This window comes from Nelumbo nucifera, chromosome 2 (assembly GCF_055504915.1).
Source record: "Nelumbo nucifera cultivar China Antique chromosome 2, China Antique-T2T, whole genome shotgun sequence".
In the NCBI taxonomy this organism is placed as follows: Eukaryota; Viridiplantae; Streptophyta; class Magnoliopsida; order Proteales; family Nelumbonaceae; genus Nelumbo; species Nelumbo nucifera.
In genome coordinates, this window is record NC_142650.1 from 19277242 (window position 1) to 19292029 (window position 14788).

The 14788-nt window shown below is 32.9% G+C and overlaps 1 protein-coding gene across 4 annotated transcripts in view; it reads right to left on the reverse strand.

Moving 5' to 3' along the window:
* LOC104595051 (uncharacterized) overlaps positions 1-1501 on the reverse strand; it is a 67279-nt gene extending 65778 nt beyond the window's left edge. For all 4 annotated transcript variants that reach the window (XM_010255613.3, XM_019197340.2, XM_019197339.2 and 1 more), the window contains exon 1: positions 1363-1501. The gene's annotated coding sequence lies outside the window, so the exon portion shown is untranslated. The remainder of the gene's footprint in view (positions 1-1362) is intronic.
* Between the last annotated feature and the right edge of the window lie 13287 nt (positions 1502-14788).

Below are 14788 nucleotides of genomic sequence, written 5' to 3' on the forward strand. Positions count from 1 at the left end.
CCTTGAAGGAGCCTCTCCTACCCAAGTATCCTTCCAAAAAAGAAAGGAGTTACCATCACAAACATCAAACCTGACAAACCTGAGAATGTAGCTCGCTGAGATACTCCAAGTCTCCAACATCCCATCCATTTTCTAAATGACCATGAATACTTCCTACCACCTCATGCCATAATCTCTTTCTCTAGGAGCCATCTCCACAACCACTTCCCTAGTAGTGTTGTCTTCTTTTGAATCAAGTTTCCTAAACCCAACCCCCCTCCTCTTTGTTCCGACAGACCACTTTCCACTTTATCAAATGATTCTTCCTACTTTCCCCCGGTTCCCATAAAAAGTCCCTCGTCAATTTCTCCAGTTTGTTGGCTTCCCTAGGTAGAATTCTAAACATGGACAGAAAGTAGGTTGGTAGATTAGCAAGTGTGGCTCTTATCAAAGTTACTCTACCCCCCAAAGAGATGTAATTCTTCTTCCATGCGAGTTACTCTACCCCCCATAAGATTCAAATGATAATAATAACTCTCTCAAGTTAAAACTCTTGGGGTTCACAATCCTAAATCATATGATTTTGACAACCATGGTTTCCAATCTTTTCACCTCAACTTTTCTCATTCAAATAACTCTAATTAATAGAAGAACAGGTGTAAGGTACATTTATCATTCATTAGCTGTTTACTCCATATATACCCAAAGAAGTGGTAGTTCATCCAAACAGCAATCAAAACCTACTCAAAATTTTTGTTCTCCCTTCCCTGCTGACAGCTGAAAAATTATTCATTGTTTGGTGCTACAACATTGTACACGTCTAAAAATATCTAGCTCTTATTGCCAAAGATCTCTATTACTCTATCTTTAGATATTCCAATTCCTTGAGTATCCCTTCTATTTAATAGCAATTCTGACGTGGAAAGACGCCTAACGATAAAAGATCCCAGTCAGCGCTATAAGACAAAACCGGACGACAATAACACTCATGAATCGCTCATAAAATCCTTTTGTTTTTTATCTTCAACAACCATCAAAATGGCTTGAATCCATCGCATGACAATAATGCAAAGATAATGCTTGAACCCATCACAAAGCAAGAGAAAAAAGTAATAATAACAACAACAACAACAAAAAAGAAACACTGTTGCATACACTTCCAATACGAAAATCGTCGTAAAGTTTATCAGGCATATGAAAAATTGATCTGGGTGAAGAAAACCCACCAAAAAAACCATGAAACTCAAAATATTGAAACAAGAAAATAAGAGAGACTGGTTCCATCGAAAATCGGAAGTTCTGACAAGCAATGAGATTGTGTGAAAACGATATTAGAATCAAATTTGGGCAGGAAAAGATAATGTAGGATATTCCCGCTCTTACAGGTTTTACCATCGATCGTTATCTCGAATAACAGAGACTGTGAAGTCGAGACTCGAGAGCAAACGAAATTTGGAAGCAGATAGCAAAGAAAGCGAAAGAATGGAAAGATATTTTAAGCAAACCACTCTTTTGCTACGACATGGTTTTATGCTCCCCTCAGGGCGCCTCACACCGACCTCACATGCACATCTCATCATGGATTGAGAACATCTCACATGCACATCCCAATTCCCATGAATAATAACGTATTAGTACGGAGTCGTTTCATACACCCTTTCTTTTTTCCTTTTCCTCTTTGAGTTTAAATTTTTAAATGACGAAATTATCCTTCGAAGCTCTGGATGGCGCGAAAAAGGCTTACGTGGTAGGAATAGAACTGCAAAAGACACCCGTTTGCCGGAATCCCAACCGAAACCCGATATGTATTATATTTTTTTTTCCTCCCATGACCCCCCTAACCCCAGGTGCAAACGGGATTAGATCGCAATTCTCCGCTACAACCAGAGGCCTTACCAATCAGCCGGTTGGCACCTTGTCTTTTATCCAATTGTATAGATTATGGAATTCGCCCAAATACTAGAGAAAACTTTCTTTATCATTGGTAAATTGTTGAAAGTTTTTGACCGTTGCTCAAACCTCCTCTGAAGTTTCTTAATGTTTTAAGTGATACTTTCAAGTTAGGAGAAAAAACACTTAAGATAGACCAATTCAACTTAGGAAGGCTAAGGTAGATTTTATTGGGTTTGAGCATATTGTTCAGATTTGAAAGTCTTACCAGAGATGATCATTTGTAGCTCCCCTGGTTGGTACTTGGTAGTACGCATACATACAAGTTTCCATACATATCCTCTTATCAAATTTTTATTTAACTCATAAGATTCCAATTGGCTGGTTGGTAAGGTCTCTTAATGGTTGTAGCAGATACTTGAGGCCAAATCCTCACTTCACATGGGTAAGGGGCATGGGTTTGTGGGATGGACTCTCCCACCCAATAATAAAAAGAAAGAAAGAAAAATATCTATTGGATCCCATGTGTATATATGATAGCATTACAAAGATATCACCCTTCCAGTACCCATATTTCTTGTACGGTATTTATAACTAGACAATGACCCCATGAAAAACATGGGTTAACATCCCGTCTTTGCTTTATTGGGTGTTGGATGGGTTTGTGTTAAAACCAACTCACATTAGACCTGATTCATTGACACCCCTAAACTGAGTTCATGCGTTGGTATGTGTTTTTCTCATATGGACCAATGGGATAATCCCACATTAAAGGTTGATTGGCGTTAGAATAGAGAAGAATACATAACCCTAAGACTGAGTTTTGTTTGTTTGAGAAGAAAGGGAAAAAAAAAAATCTAGGGAAATGTAAGGAAACCTATTACAATTCTTTCAAACCAAACACGACCTAAAAGAAACCCAAGTCTTGTTAAGGTTGGATATAAGCTAATACTTTTTTTGAAAATTACTATCAAGCAGCACCTAAAACTTTATGCTTTAAAATTGGTAGCTTTTCTTTATACTAGTAAGCATGTATGTGGAAAGTATGTGGCAGTTATAAATGATGATAATGATAGTAATAATGTATCCAAATTTTTTTATAAATATGTATTTTTTACTTTTGTTTTTTATTATTAATCGGATGCAGATTGCAAAATCCAAATCTAATTACATAAACACCTCATCTAAATATGTGATAATTTGATCAAGTTGTCAAAGTGTATGCACGTTGCACGTGGCAATATCAAATGATGATGGTGATAATACCTAATCAACAACCAAATGATTTTGCTGGTTGAACCATTAACCTATTTAACCAGGAAAATGGACTATAATTAAAACATTAATTCATTTTTCTTTGTATTTTAGTCATTTCCATCTTTAATAACAATAATTCTTATTTTTTAAACATATTTTTGTTTAATATGAATAATATATAATATTAATGCATATTCAAAATTTTCTATAAAATTTATAAAAAATTATATATTTTTATTTTTATTATTTAATTAATGAGATAATAAAAATTACTTATTTACCAAGAGGAAATGCAATTCCAATATATTGTTTGAATATTGATTTTTAATACTATGGTCAAATCAATTATATATATATATATATCATTTATATATAATATATGTTATTTATATTACATTTTTGTAAACTTTTTATATGATGGAAATAGTTGAAAAAATACTTATATTTTTGTTTTTTTTTATTTCAACTATTATATTTTTATTTTTTCTTTTAATAATTTATTACTTTTTAAAAAATAAATTGGACCATATTATATTTGAATATCCGAAATCTTGATAAGTTTCAGATTCAAATCAATAATTATGAGATCTGATCGAATCTTTGGATCATATCATATTTGAATATACCCTAATTCAAATATGATCTAATCTGTTTGCATCCCTACCAAAGCACTTGCTTACGATGGCCTAGCTAATTAAATTATTAAACCATTTGATATGGTTAGTCGGGTCATGTGTTAAACATTAATGCTATTTATTTTTTATCATAATTTTTATAACATTTCTATCATGAATGAAAATAATTCTCATTAATCACATTTTTTATATGATGAATATATAATATTATAGAATGTATCCAGAATTATCAAAAAATTTCTACATTTTCTATAACTTTATGTATTTTATTATTTAATAATAACATCCATTTGACATGGATAGTTTAACCACTAACCCACCACTTGGATGGAAAATCATGTATTTCATTTTCATCATTGATAAAAGTAATTATTATTTTCACATTTATATTTGTTTAATATGGTGAATATATAACAATAAAATTGTATCAAAATGTTTTATACAAAGCTTATATTTTTCTTTATATATATATATATATATATATATATATATATATATATTTGACACGGAATGTTATATCATTGACCAACCTACCATCTAGATATGGAAATGTTATCATTTTCAAACTAGTTTTAAATTTTGTGTTTCATTTATATAATTGATAAAATAATCATTTTATCATACTTATTTTTGTTTATACTATTAGTATATAATATTATATATGTGCCCAATATTGTTTTATATTATTTTTGTACTATTCTATTTTAAAAAAATTATTTTTAATTATACATCATGAGTTAACCTATTTGACCTGAAAGGTTGAACCACTAACCCATCCCCTAGATATGAAGATGGTTTAATTTACTTTTGGTTCTAAGTTGTATATTTAATGTCCATCATTAATAAAAGTATGTCTATTTTATCATAGTTATTTTTTAATATGACAAATATATAATAATAGAAACGTGTCCATTTTTTTTCATAATTTATTTTTTTCCTATATTTTTTGTATTTTTTATATTTCTAGATTTATATTATTCATTTATGGCATTATGAAATTATCCACTTGACCCAAATGGTTGAAGTACTTACCTACGACTTAGATGAAAAATATGATTTCATTTCTAGGTTTATTTTAAAAATATATAATTTCATTCTATTAATAATTATTGTGTATGGATTTATTAGTGAAATTTAATGATGATAAACAAAAGTATTTTTTATATTTCTAAATTTGAACTATTTATTTATGACATCATGAAATTATCCATTTGACCCAAATGGTTAAACTATTTACCCACCACCTAGATGAAAAATATGATTTAATTTTTATGTTTATTTTAAAATATAAAATTTTATTCTATTAATAATTATTGTGTATGGATTTATTAGTGAAATTTAATGATGATAAACAAAAGTATAAATGTTGGATTCAATGAGAGAGAATGTGATTTATGTAATGACTTAAATGTGAGACTTAATGAGAGGTAATTGAACATACTTAATGATATTCTTTTAATTACATTTCCTGTCATTTTAATGGAGATGAACTAAATTCAAGATGAGGAGTATTCCAGTAAATAAAAATAATAGAAGTCAATACCCCTTATTCGCACTTTTATAAGTAGTATAGATATAGAGGTGTGTGTGTGTATGTTAATGTATGTGAGTTTAACATAATACTATATGGTAAGTTATGTTTTTTAATGACATAATGACATAATCACAAATTGTATCACTAACATGGTACCTACTATATATAATTGATTAGAAATCACAATTATACAATGTTTAAACTTTATTTTTAATAATAATAATAATGATGATGATGATGATATAGTTCAGAACTTATCATTATAATTTAAATTTTACTTTCTACATTACTTATTATATATATTCAAATATTAAATCAAATAAAAAATATTAATCTATACTACTTTAAAAAGCATGAATAGCCTCAAGAATATTTTTGAAATTTTTTGAGGACAAAATCTGCCCTTATATATTTAAATTTATTGATAAAAATGAGGGCAAATAGGGTATTTGGTTATTGATATTAAATGAGTTGAAAAGATGTCATTTTAAGACATTCAATTCCATTTCATTAAATCCAATATTTAAGATATTAAGTTGCATTCACCTTCATTCAATCATATATTTATGGCATCTTTTCTCATTATAAATTCTATTAATTAAATCCATACATAATAAATTAATAATTCTAATAACATACAAATTTATACTTTTAAAATCTACATAAAAATAGTGTTTTCATCTAGGTGGAGGTAAGAAATTAAACCATTTTGGGTCAAATGGGCCTATCCATGTTGCCACAATTAAATAATAAAATTCAAAAATAGATAAATATAGAAATATATAGAAATTTAAAAAATATAACATTTTTAACATCATATATTAGACATATTAAACAATAATAAGTATGATAAATAAGAAGTGTTTTTATTAATAATGAGAATTGAATGTAAACTTTAGAACCAATTGAAAATAAAATTATTTTCCTATTCTCTCTCATTAAGTCTCATATCTAAGGTATATTCTCTCATTAAATCTTATTTTTAAGATATATTTATCTCATCATTAAATTCTATTAATTAAATCTACAACATTAATTTTAATAGTATAAAAATAAACATTTTAACAAGTAATTTGAAAATAAAACCATTTCCTTCCCTTCTAGTGATGGGTAAGCAATTCAACCATTCAGGGTTAAATGGGTTAATGAATAATGCCATAATTAAATAATAAAAAGTAAAATAAATAAAATACATAATACAAAAAATAATAATTGGGCATATCTCTAATATTGCATATTTATTATATAAAACAAAAATAAATATAGAATGTAATAAGTATCTTTATTAATGGAGAAAATGGAATGCTAAATTTAAAACCAACCCATAAATGAAATGATGTTATTGTAAAATAATAAAATTTGTAAAAATAAAAAATATAAAGAACCACAAAAAGTAAAAAGCAAAGAAAATTTTGGGCACATGTTAATTATTGAACAAATATAATAAGTATTATACATAAGAAATAGTTTTATCATTGATGAAAATGTAATATAAAATTTAATGTTACCATACAAATCAAACATTTTTCTTTTTGGGTGGTGGGTTAGTGGTTTGGGTCAAATGGAAAAGTCGATGATGTAATAGTTAAATAATAAATCTTTAAAATGTAATAAAAACATACAAGCAATCATATTATATATATATATATATATATGTATGCATATATATAACTTAAAACTGATCCGAAAGCAAAACTTTTTCTTATCTAGATGGTGAGTAAATGATCAAACTTTTCAAAAAAACTCATGATGCCATAATTGAATAATAAATATTTTAAAAAAAATGAACATAAAATGATAAAGTAGAGAATTGTGCGAAAAACATTTGGGAACATTTCTAATGTTATATACTCATTGTATTAAATAAAAATAATTGTTAAAATAAAAAAAAAATATTTGTGACATTAATTGAATAAAAATATAATAATAATAATAATAATTGTTATCGTAATTTAAAATTTCCACATGCAATATACATGCACATTTACTATAAGCGTTTAAGTTTATTTTTAATCATATTGTTACTTCTGTTAATTTTCGTTTTCTATATTAACTATGATGAGTCCAGATCTCCTACCCACAAGAACTCTACCCATGTCTACACATATAACATCACAGGCACACATGGAGAGCATCTCATACTCCTACATAGTATCATGCACGAGATGTTCCTAATGCACAGGGGCAGTGTGTTGTGGGTAGATGTGGGTAAGGTTCTAGAATCAACTATGATATATCTAAAATTTCAAATAATTAATATGAAAAAAAAAATCTCACGTGCAACACATGTGCTTAATTACTAGTTCACTTAAGTGTCTGAATGGTTAAGTGGGACTATGGTTTTTGCAACCACGAGTGCTTAAGATTAATCATCATCTTCAAATTATATTAGGAATTGTTTTAAGACATATTTGGTTACAAGGCTGATTCCACTAAGGCCAATCCTCTAAGTTGGTTGGGATAGGGTAAACTCCTATACCCTAGAACCCACCTAGGTGTATGGGTGTCAATTGGACTGGATTTGGTCCAATTCAACCCAATCCAAAGTGAGTCCATTACAAATGGACCATGTCCAATCCAATCATATGAATCTTTTGGACCAATCAAATTCAATGTTAGGACATCCAATTTGTTCAAATCTGTTTTAATTTATATTAATTCCAACCCAAACCTAGTTCATTGATACCTATATTCGTATCTTCTATCAATGGACCAAATATTGGCTCAATCCAAGATAATCCAATATAAATTCATTATGGATTGACCATTTCCAAGCTAATCCAATAAATACTTTGGATCATTAAGTATATATTTGGTTCCATGACAGTTTCTTGAGGGGGTGCTTATCATATAAATGTTTATTTGATAAATGCTACTTTAAACATTTTTCGCTTTTATTGTTTGGTTGGACATTTTATAGGCGTTTCAAGAAACAACCCATAAAGGCACTTTTCACCTCAACAAAGATAAACAATGCCTCATTTCGGGTTTGGAAGGGTGTTTCAAGAAATGGCCATATGGATGATTCAATGTGGCACCTTTCCTTGATATTTGGGTACCATTGAATTGATCCAATGGTCCAAATTACATTTGCTTGCACATTTTGAGATCCAACAGTTGATTTTGCTTGAAAATTACATCCAAGGATAAAATAACTGGTATATGGGATGCATGTGTGAATGGCCTTTATTTGTTGCACTCAAATAAAAATTGCCCATACATTTTTCTAATTAAAGTTACCCTCATATGTGATACGGCATGACAACACATATTTTCCTCTATTACAGTAATCCTACCCCCCCCCCAAAAATAAACTGAGAGCTTCTATGAAAAGTGATACATAGGTTTGTTCATTTTGAAGATGTTTATGTTCGATTGTTAAGCTTTTCAAGGGATATTTTGCCTAAATCTACTTAAGGCTCAGTTTGGAAAGAGTTCAGAAAATGCAAATATGTACAGCGTAAATACATACAAAATAATACAAAATATAAGGTTTTGCACTCTACATATTTGCATTTGTACTCCTTCCAAACTCAGCCTAAAGTGTATATCTTGATGCATAGTTGGCTTCCTAATATAACTGCTGAAGTAAGATTGAACAAATTGAAGATGCATATAGAGTGGTTGAGATGCTTCAGCTCCTCCATGGAGGAGGAGAGTAACAGAGCATAACCCAATATATCAAATGTGAGAACAGGCCATGGCCATGGCTTCCCTCAAGGAATTGGTGCCAAAGAAACAAGAGGGGTGTAGATGATAGGAGCTAGGTATTGGACACTTTTTGTATGCCCTTAGTTTCAATCAATTATGATGTACTCTTGATATTTAATGTAAATAAATGAAATACATGTTTGATTCATGTTCAGTGGTATGCTTCTGTGTAAGACCCTAAAATTGGACACTTAATGAGGCTTGTGTTGGTTTTGAATGTTCACAGTCGTTGAATAAGTCTAGGGAGATTTATCCTGCCAAGGCTGACACTGGTGTGTTGCCAACTGTTGGGGTGGCTTGTCTCAGCTGCTAGGGTGAGACCCAAGGCACATGCAGTGTAGGATTAATTGAACCCTTGAATCGGACCAGATTTCAAGTATTGCACTGAACCTTGGAGATTGATGGGCAAAACTGGAAAGTTACACCCGACCCCTAGACCAGATTATGGTACTGCACTAGGTGTCGGATTAGGCTGTCTTTGATATGCCAATCAGTGAGATCCTTAGCGGGGGTCAAAACCTGGGTATGTTGGGACAGTCTGAGAATTCATTTGAGTGGGTGATCATAGTGACGGGATCAGCCCCTTTGTCGGACAAAGGTAATGATCGGGGATGCACTCTCTCTGATGGAAACCAAATTACCGGCAGTTGATTTCAATCGTTGGAATTTTGTTTTTGCAAAATTTATATATATGATATATATTTAAGTATGGTTTCAAAATGTTTACAAATGGTTTTAATTCCTTGGATCCATGTGAGTAGAGAATGCAGCACTGTTCCTTACAGCTGAGGGAGAGGTCCTCTTTTGTCGGGCAGTGCTTGATCATTATGGGCTGAGAGGTTAAGTGTAAGGCCATTTGGGATAATACCTGATGGGCTAATCTTGCACCTGCCCACAGTCCCTGGGTTTTTATAAGATGGCTTGGCTCAGGGACCACTTAGTGTAAGTGTTGGGCCCATAGGGTCCATGTGATGGGCTCAGGGGTTCACTGGGCTTTCTAGTGAATTCGGCCAGGCCTTGCAATAAAGGTTGGACCGAACCCATGTGGCTGGTGTGTAGATCAATGCTTGGGTCCCACGCCGTACAAAGAAGCCCAACTGGGCAGCAGATTGGAAACTAATTGAGCACTGATTACTTAATGGGCCAAAAGCCCATTTTGAACTGGGCTGATGTGATCACCCACTTATGGGGCGGATCTGAGATTAGGGTTAGCAAAAGGATTGGGCTTTTAACCTAATCCACTCTTGGAGACCAAATTCAAATAAGATTTGAAATTGGTAATCTCCTGATAAGATCAGGAGTAAGCTAACCAAATCTACAGATAGGATTAAGATCATCCCCTATCCAGATGTTGATTTGGATTGGGATAAGTCCTAATAGGATTATGAGATTTCTTAATCAAGAAGATAGAGGAGAAACCCTAAGGACGATTAACATAATTCAAACCTAGGGTTTAAGTAGAAAATCCTCCTGCGAATTGAGATAAGGATCTCATACACTCCAGAGAGAAGAGAATCAACATTCGCCATTTTCATCTCAGGAGTTCTCCTCCAGCCGCCGCCATTCACTGCGATATTCGATCTTTGAGAAGAGGAAATCAAGAAATCAGTTCTTGATATCAGTTTTCCAAAAGGAAACTGATCAAGTTCGGTGCTCATTGTTTCTAGATGTTTATTCTGAAGAATTCGGTGTGTAGGACGCACTCTGCTGGTTCCGTTCCACAGTTGTTGTGTCATCTTCGGCAGGAGCGGATCTTGGTGTCTTCTCTGGGCGTGAACACCAACTTTGGGAGATATTATTTCTCTGGATTAGGTACAATCCCTCCCTTGTCTTTTGGTTCAGATCTGGTTCGGTTATGGTTCAAGTAGGATCATTGAATATTGTATTCTAAATTTAGGAAATATGATTTACAGTTGGAAGAAATGTAGGGAATTTTTGAAATTCGCCCACCCATTCTGCAACCTTTTTGGCGTCCATACGATGAATCCTACCATTCTTTCAGTGGTATCAGAGTCACAGGTTCGAATCTTGAACCAAGAAAATTAGATCTGAACCTGCGCAATTGGGCAAAAGCAGTTCTACCAGGATTTGCGCAGATTGTTTTCTTTAATTCAAGAAATCATTTCTTGTTGAGGGCGATTGGTTTGAAATTAATTTTATTAAATCTGAAGTTTATTTTGAATTGTTCTTTATTTATTGATTGATTTAATGGACTGTTCGTACCTGGAGATCGAAGTGTAGCATTTGCGCAGATTGTCTACACATTCTTCTTTTAATTTCTATTCCATTTGGTCTGTAAAATATATATATATATATATATATAATTAATAGAAATAGGATTTCTGTAATTTTTTAGTTTTTTGATTGGAGAAGGCGGCGGCGCTGGAGATTAGCAGATGAAGGAATTGGTGCCAAAGAAACAAGAGGGGTGTAGATGATAGGAACTAGGAAGTTGCACTCCCCTGAAGAGGATTAAACAAATAAAAGAAGCTTAGATGCGAAAGAGAAATAGTTGAATAATGAACAGATTAAATGGTTAGGCCTTGAAATTTGGTTTGATAAAATATAATGCGATTGACAATTGGACATCCCACTGGTTCACCTCCATTTTAGGGATTATAATCTACTTAAGAATTTGTAGAGGAGTGTTTTTAGTGTTGCATAAGAGAAAGGAAGTATATCTACACAACATTTTCACATCAGTTCTCTAAAAAAGAAACTAAGATTTTCTTCAAAGATAAAGAAAGTAATGCAGAAAGACAACAAAGATTTGGAAAAAAAAAGGATCCAACACCAGATTTGGTTCTACCGATAGAACTCTAAATAGAGATTTGGGGAAAAAAAAAGAGAAAATGAATCAACATCCGACCGACAAACATAAATGTATTTTTGTAATAAATAATCACAACCGGTAGGTAACCTCCGATTGGCGAATGTACCTTCGAGTTGGGTACGACAACAAACACTTGGGGTCATCAACGACTGGAAGAAGAGCCAGGAAGGTCTATTCACTAGGGGTGAGCAAAAAAAAAAAAAGTGAACCGACCGAAACTGAACTGAAAAAATCGGTTAACCAAATCGGTCAGTTCGGTTTCGGTTAATCAATATAGAAAACCGGTGATTAACCAAACCAGCCGGTATAAATATAATATTAATAAATATGCATTACATATAAATATATATTTATAATATATTATCTATTATTTATTATTTAAAATATAATATTATATATTTATATATTTTTTATAATATATATTGTAAAAATTAAAAAACTAAAAAAACCGATAAATCGAACTAATGGTTAACTGACCGATTTCGATGCGATTATGGTTACCAGTTTTCCAAAAACCAATAGTACCGGTTCGGTTCCAAAAAATGCCCCACGGTTCGGTTAACTGAACTGTGAGCACTGATACTGTTCACAGGGGAGACTTGCAGGAAGGTAATAGATCTAAAAAAAATGTCAATATCGGCGTGACAACGAAAATAGTAGAAGGTTTCAGGTTGACGGTGGTCTTACCGACGACAAAGAACAGGAAAGTCGTGAACAATGACAACAATTATTTTCAAACAAAACTATGGCGGTAATTCTCAGGGTAAACTTTCTAATTTAGACGCATTAGGGTGAAAAAAGGTTATCTTCTGGTTTGCGATGCATGGAATCAACCTACTTGAACCACCACGCTGGCATCCACATCAACGCCACATCAACAATGGGTTTTGAGAAATGCCAGGCCGTTGAGGGAAGCGAGAATTTGTTGCTTTCCCCAATGGCTCTGGGCACACAAATCTATGGGTTTTAGTTTCTTACCGTTTTTTTCAATAAATTGGTGAACCAAATAGTGGTTCAACCCTCAATAAACACCAACGCCTAACTGATACAAACGTGGCATCGTTTTTTAAGAAACACCCACGGAACTATGCTAAATTTGGACTAATCCAATTCAACATATCTTGTTGATCCATCCAATCAGTTTGCTTTAAACAGTTCCAATCGGAAACCGGTTTATTAACACCCCTAAGGAGGAGGTATGGGTGGAAGTTTTATGGGAAAAGTACGGATAAACCCATTTCAGAATTCTGAAATCCAGGCCAGTCTAGACAGAACCTAATTAACCTGTGAATTAGGATATCCCTTATTTTTTGTAATTTCAAAGTTACTAATTAACCTGTGAAGACTAAAATGACTCTAATGGGGCCTATTGTCTAAATCTCTCTCCCGCTCTTCCTCCTCTTTCGTTGTCTCTCCCACTCTCAACTCTCCTATTCCTGTAACTTTCTTCCTCTCAAACTCATAACTCCTCTTTCGCTTTTGCTCTCCCGCTCTCTCTTTACTGCAACCGCTTATGTTTCTACCGTTTATCTTACCCGCTTCGACGATACGGGAGGAGACAGAGATGTTTGTCTCATTACCCTTTTATTAGGTGGACGTCGAACCATTATAGATAAATGAAGAAACAATTCAAACATAATATTATACGTGTATCTAACCGTTTTGATCCTTGGGCTCAATCCCAAATGTGTTAGGATTTAACCATGGTTGGAATGGTTTCGGAGCATTGGGTTCGAGTTGGGTTAAACTTGGGTTAGTAGATGGCTTTAAAAGGGAGTGCTCACTACTCTATTTTTGCACCCTTCCTATTTGCTTTATTCGGAGCCTTCCCTCTACTGAAATTGGATGGTGGACACCTCCATTTCCCCTTTCGTTTTTCATTTGTTTTAGGGTTTCATTTTGTTCTTCTTTCTTGTTTCCAGCTTCCAGTTTCAGCCTTTCTATTGAGCTCCCTCCCTGTTGATCCTATTCCTATTGCTTTCTTTTATGTTTGATGAGCTCTGTGAATCACCCCACTCCTGTATCTTTGGGGGCATAATCATCTGTCTCAATTTCAACATGTTGCACTGTAATGCCTCTGGATTTGTTCCTCTGGTTTTTGGTGGTTTTATTGTTTTAAATTTTATTTGCCTTGAACTTAAAGAAGAATTCTACGAACTTAGAAACCTCCGACAGAAATAACAATTCCATCGATCGAGAACATTTTCACAGAGAAATTAATATGAGTAAATTATCTAGATCCTTGTACATGGCCCAAACCTTTAAAACTTCAATGCTCATATGCGAGAAGTCCATACACAACTATTCTATAATGTCTGACAAGTACTGGATAGTTCTGTGTTGCATATGAAACAAAAAATTACATGAAAAACTTATCTCTAAATTATATTAGCTTTTAAAAAATCCGAATTTTCTCAGATTTTTTAAGTCAAATTGTCTATACTTTTTTTTTTTCTATACTTTTGTGATGCTCTATTTGAATCTTCCTATGTATATATTCTTTGAGGATGTTCTTCGCTTGTTCGAGTATCTGAGATTTTATAATTGTTGATCAACCAACAACAAGGTTTCTGAGAGGAGACGGCGGCGAACGAAACCAGAAACGAGAACGAAGAATTCAGCTTCAAGAACGTTGCAACTGCTGGCAACGGGCTCGGGAGGATCCAAACTCATAAGAAATAAAATGGAATCTGTCACGACGACAGTTCCCCTCCTGTTGAAGCTCAGACGATCGATGAACTATACGTATAATATTATGTTTGAATCGTTTCTTCATTTATCTATAATGGTTGGATGTCCACTAATGAAACAAACATCTCTGCCTCCTCCCGTATTGCCGAAGCGGGTGAGGGAAATGGTAGAAACGAAAGCGGTTACAGTAGAGGAAGAGCGGGAGAGTGAAAGCGAAAGGAGAAATAAAGTTGCAGGAACAAGAGAATTGAAAGTTGG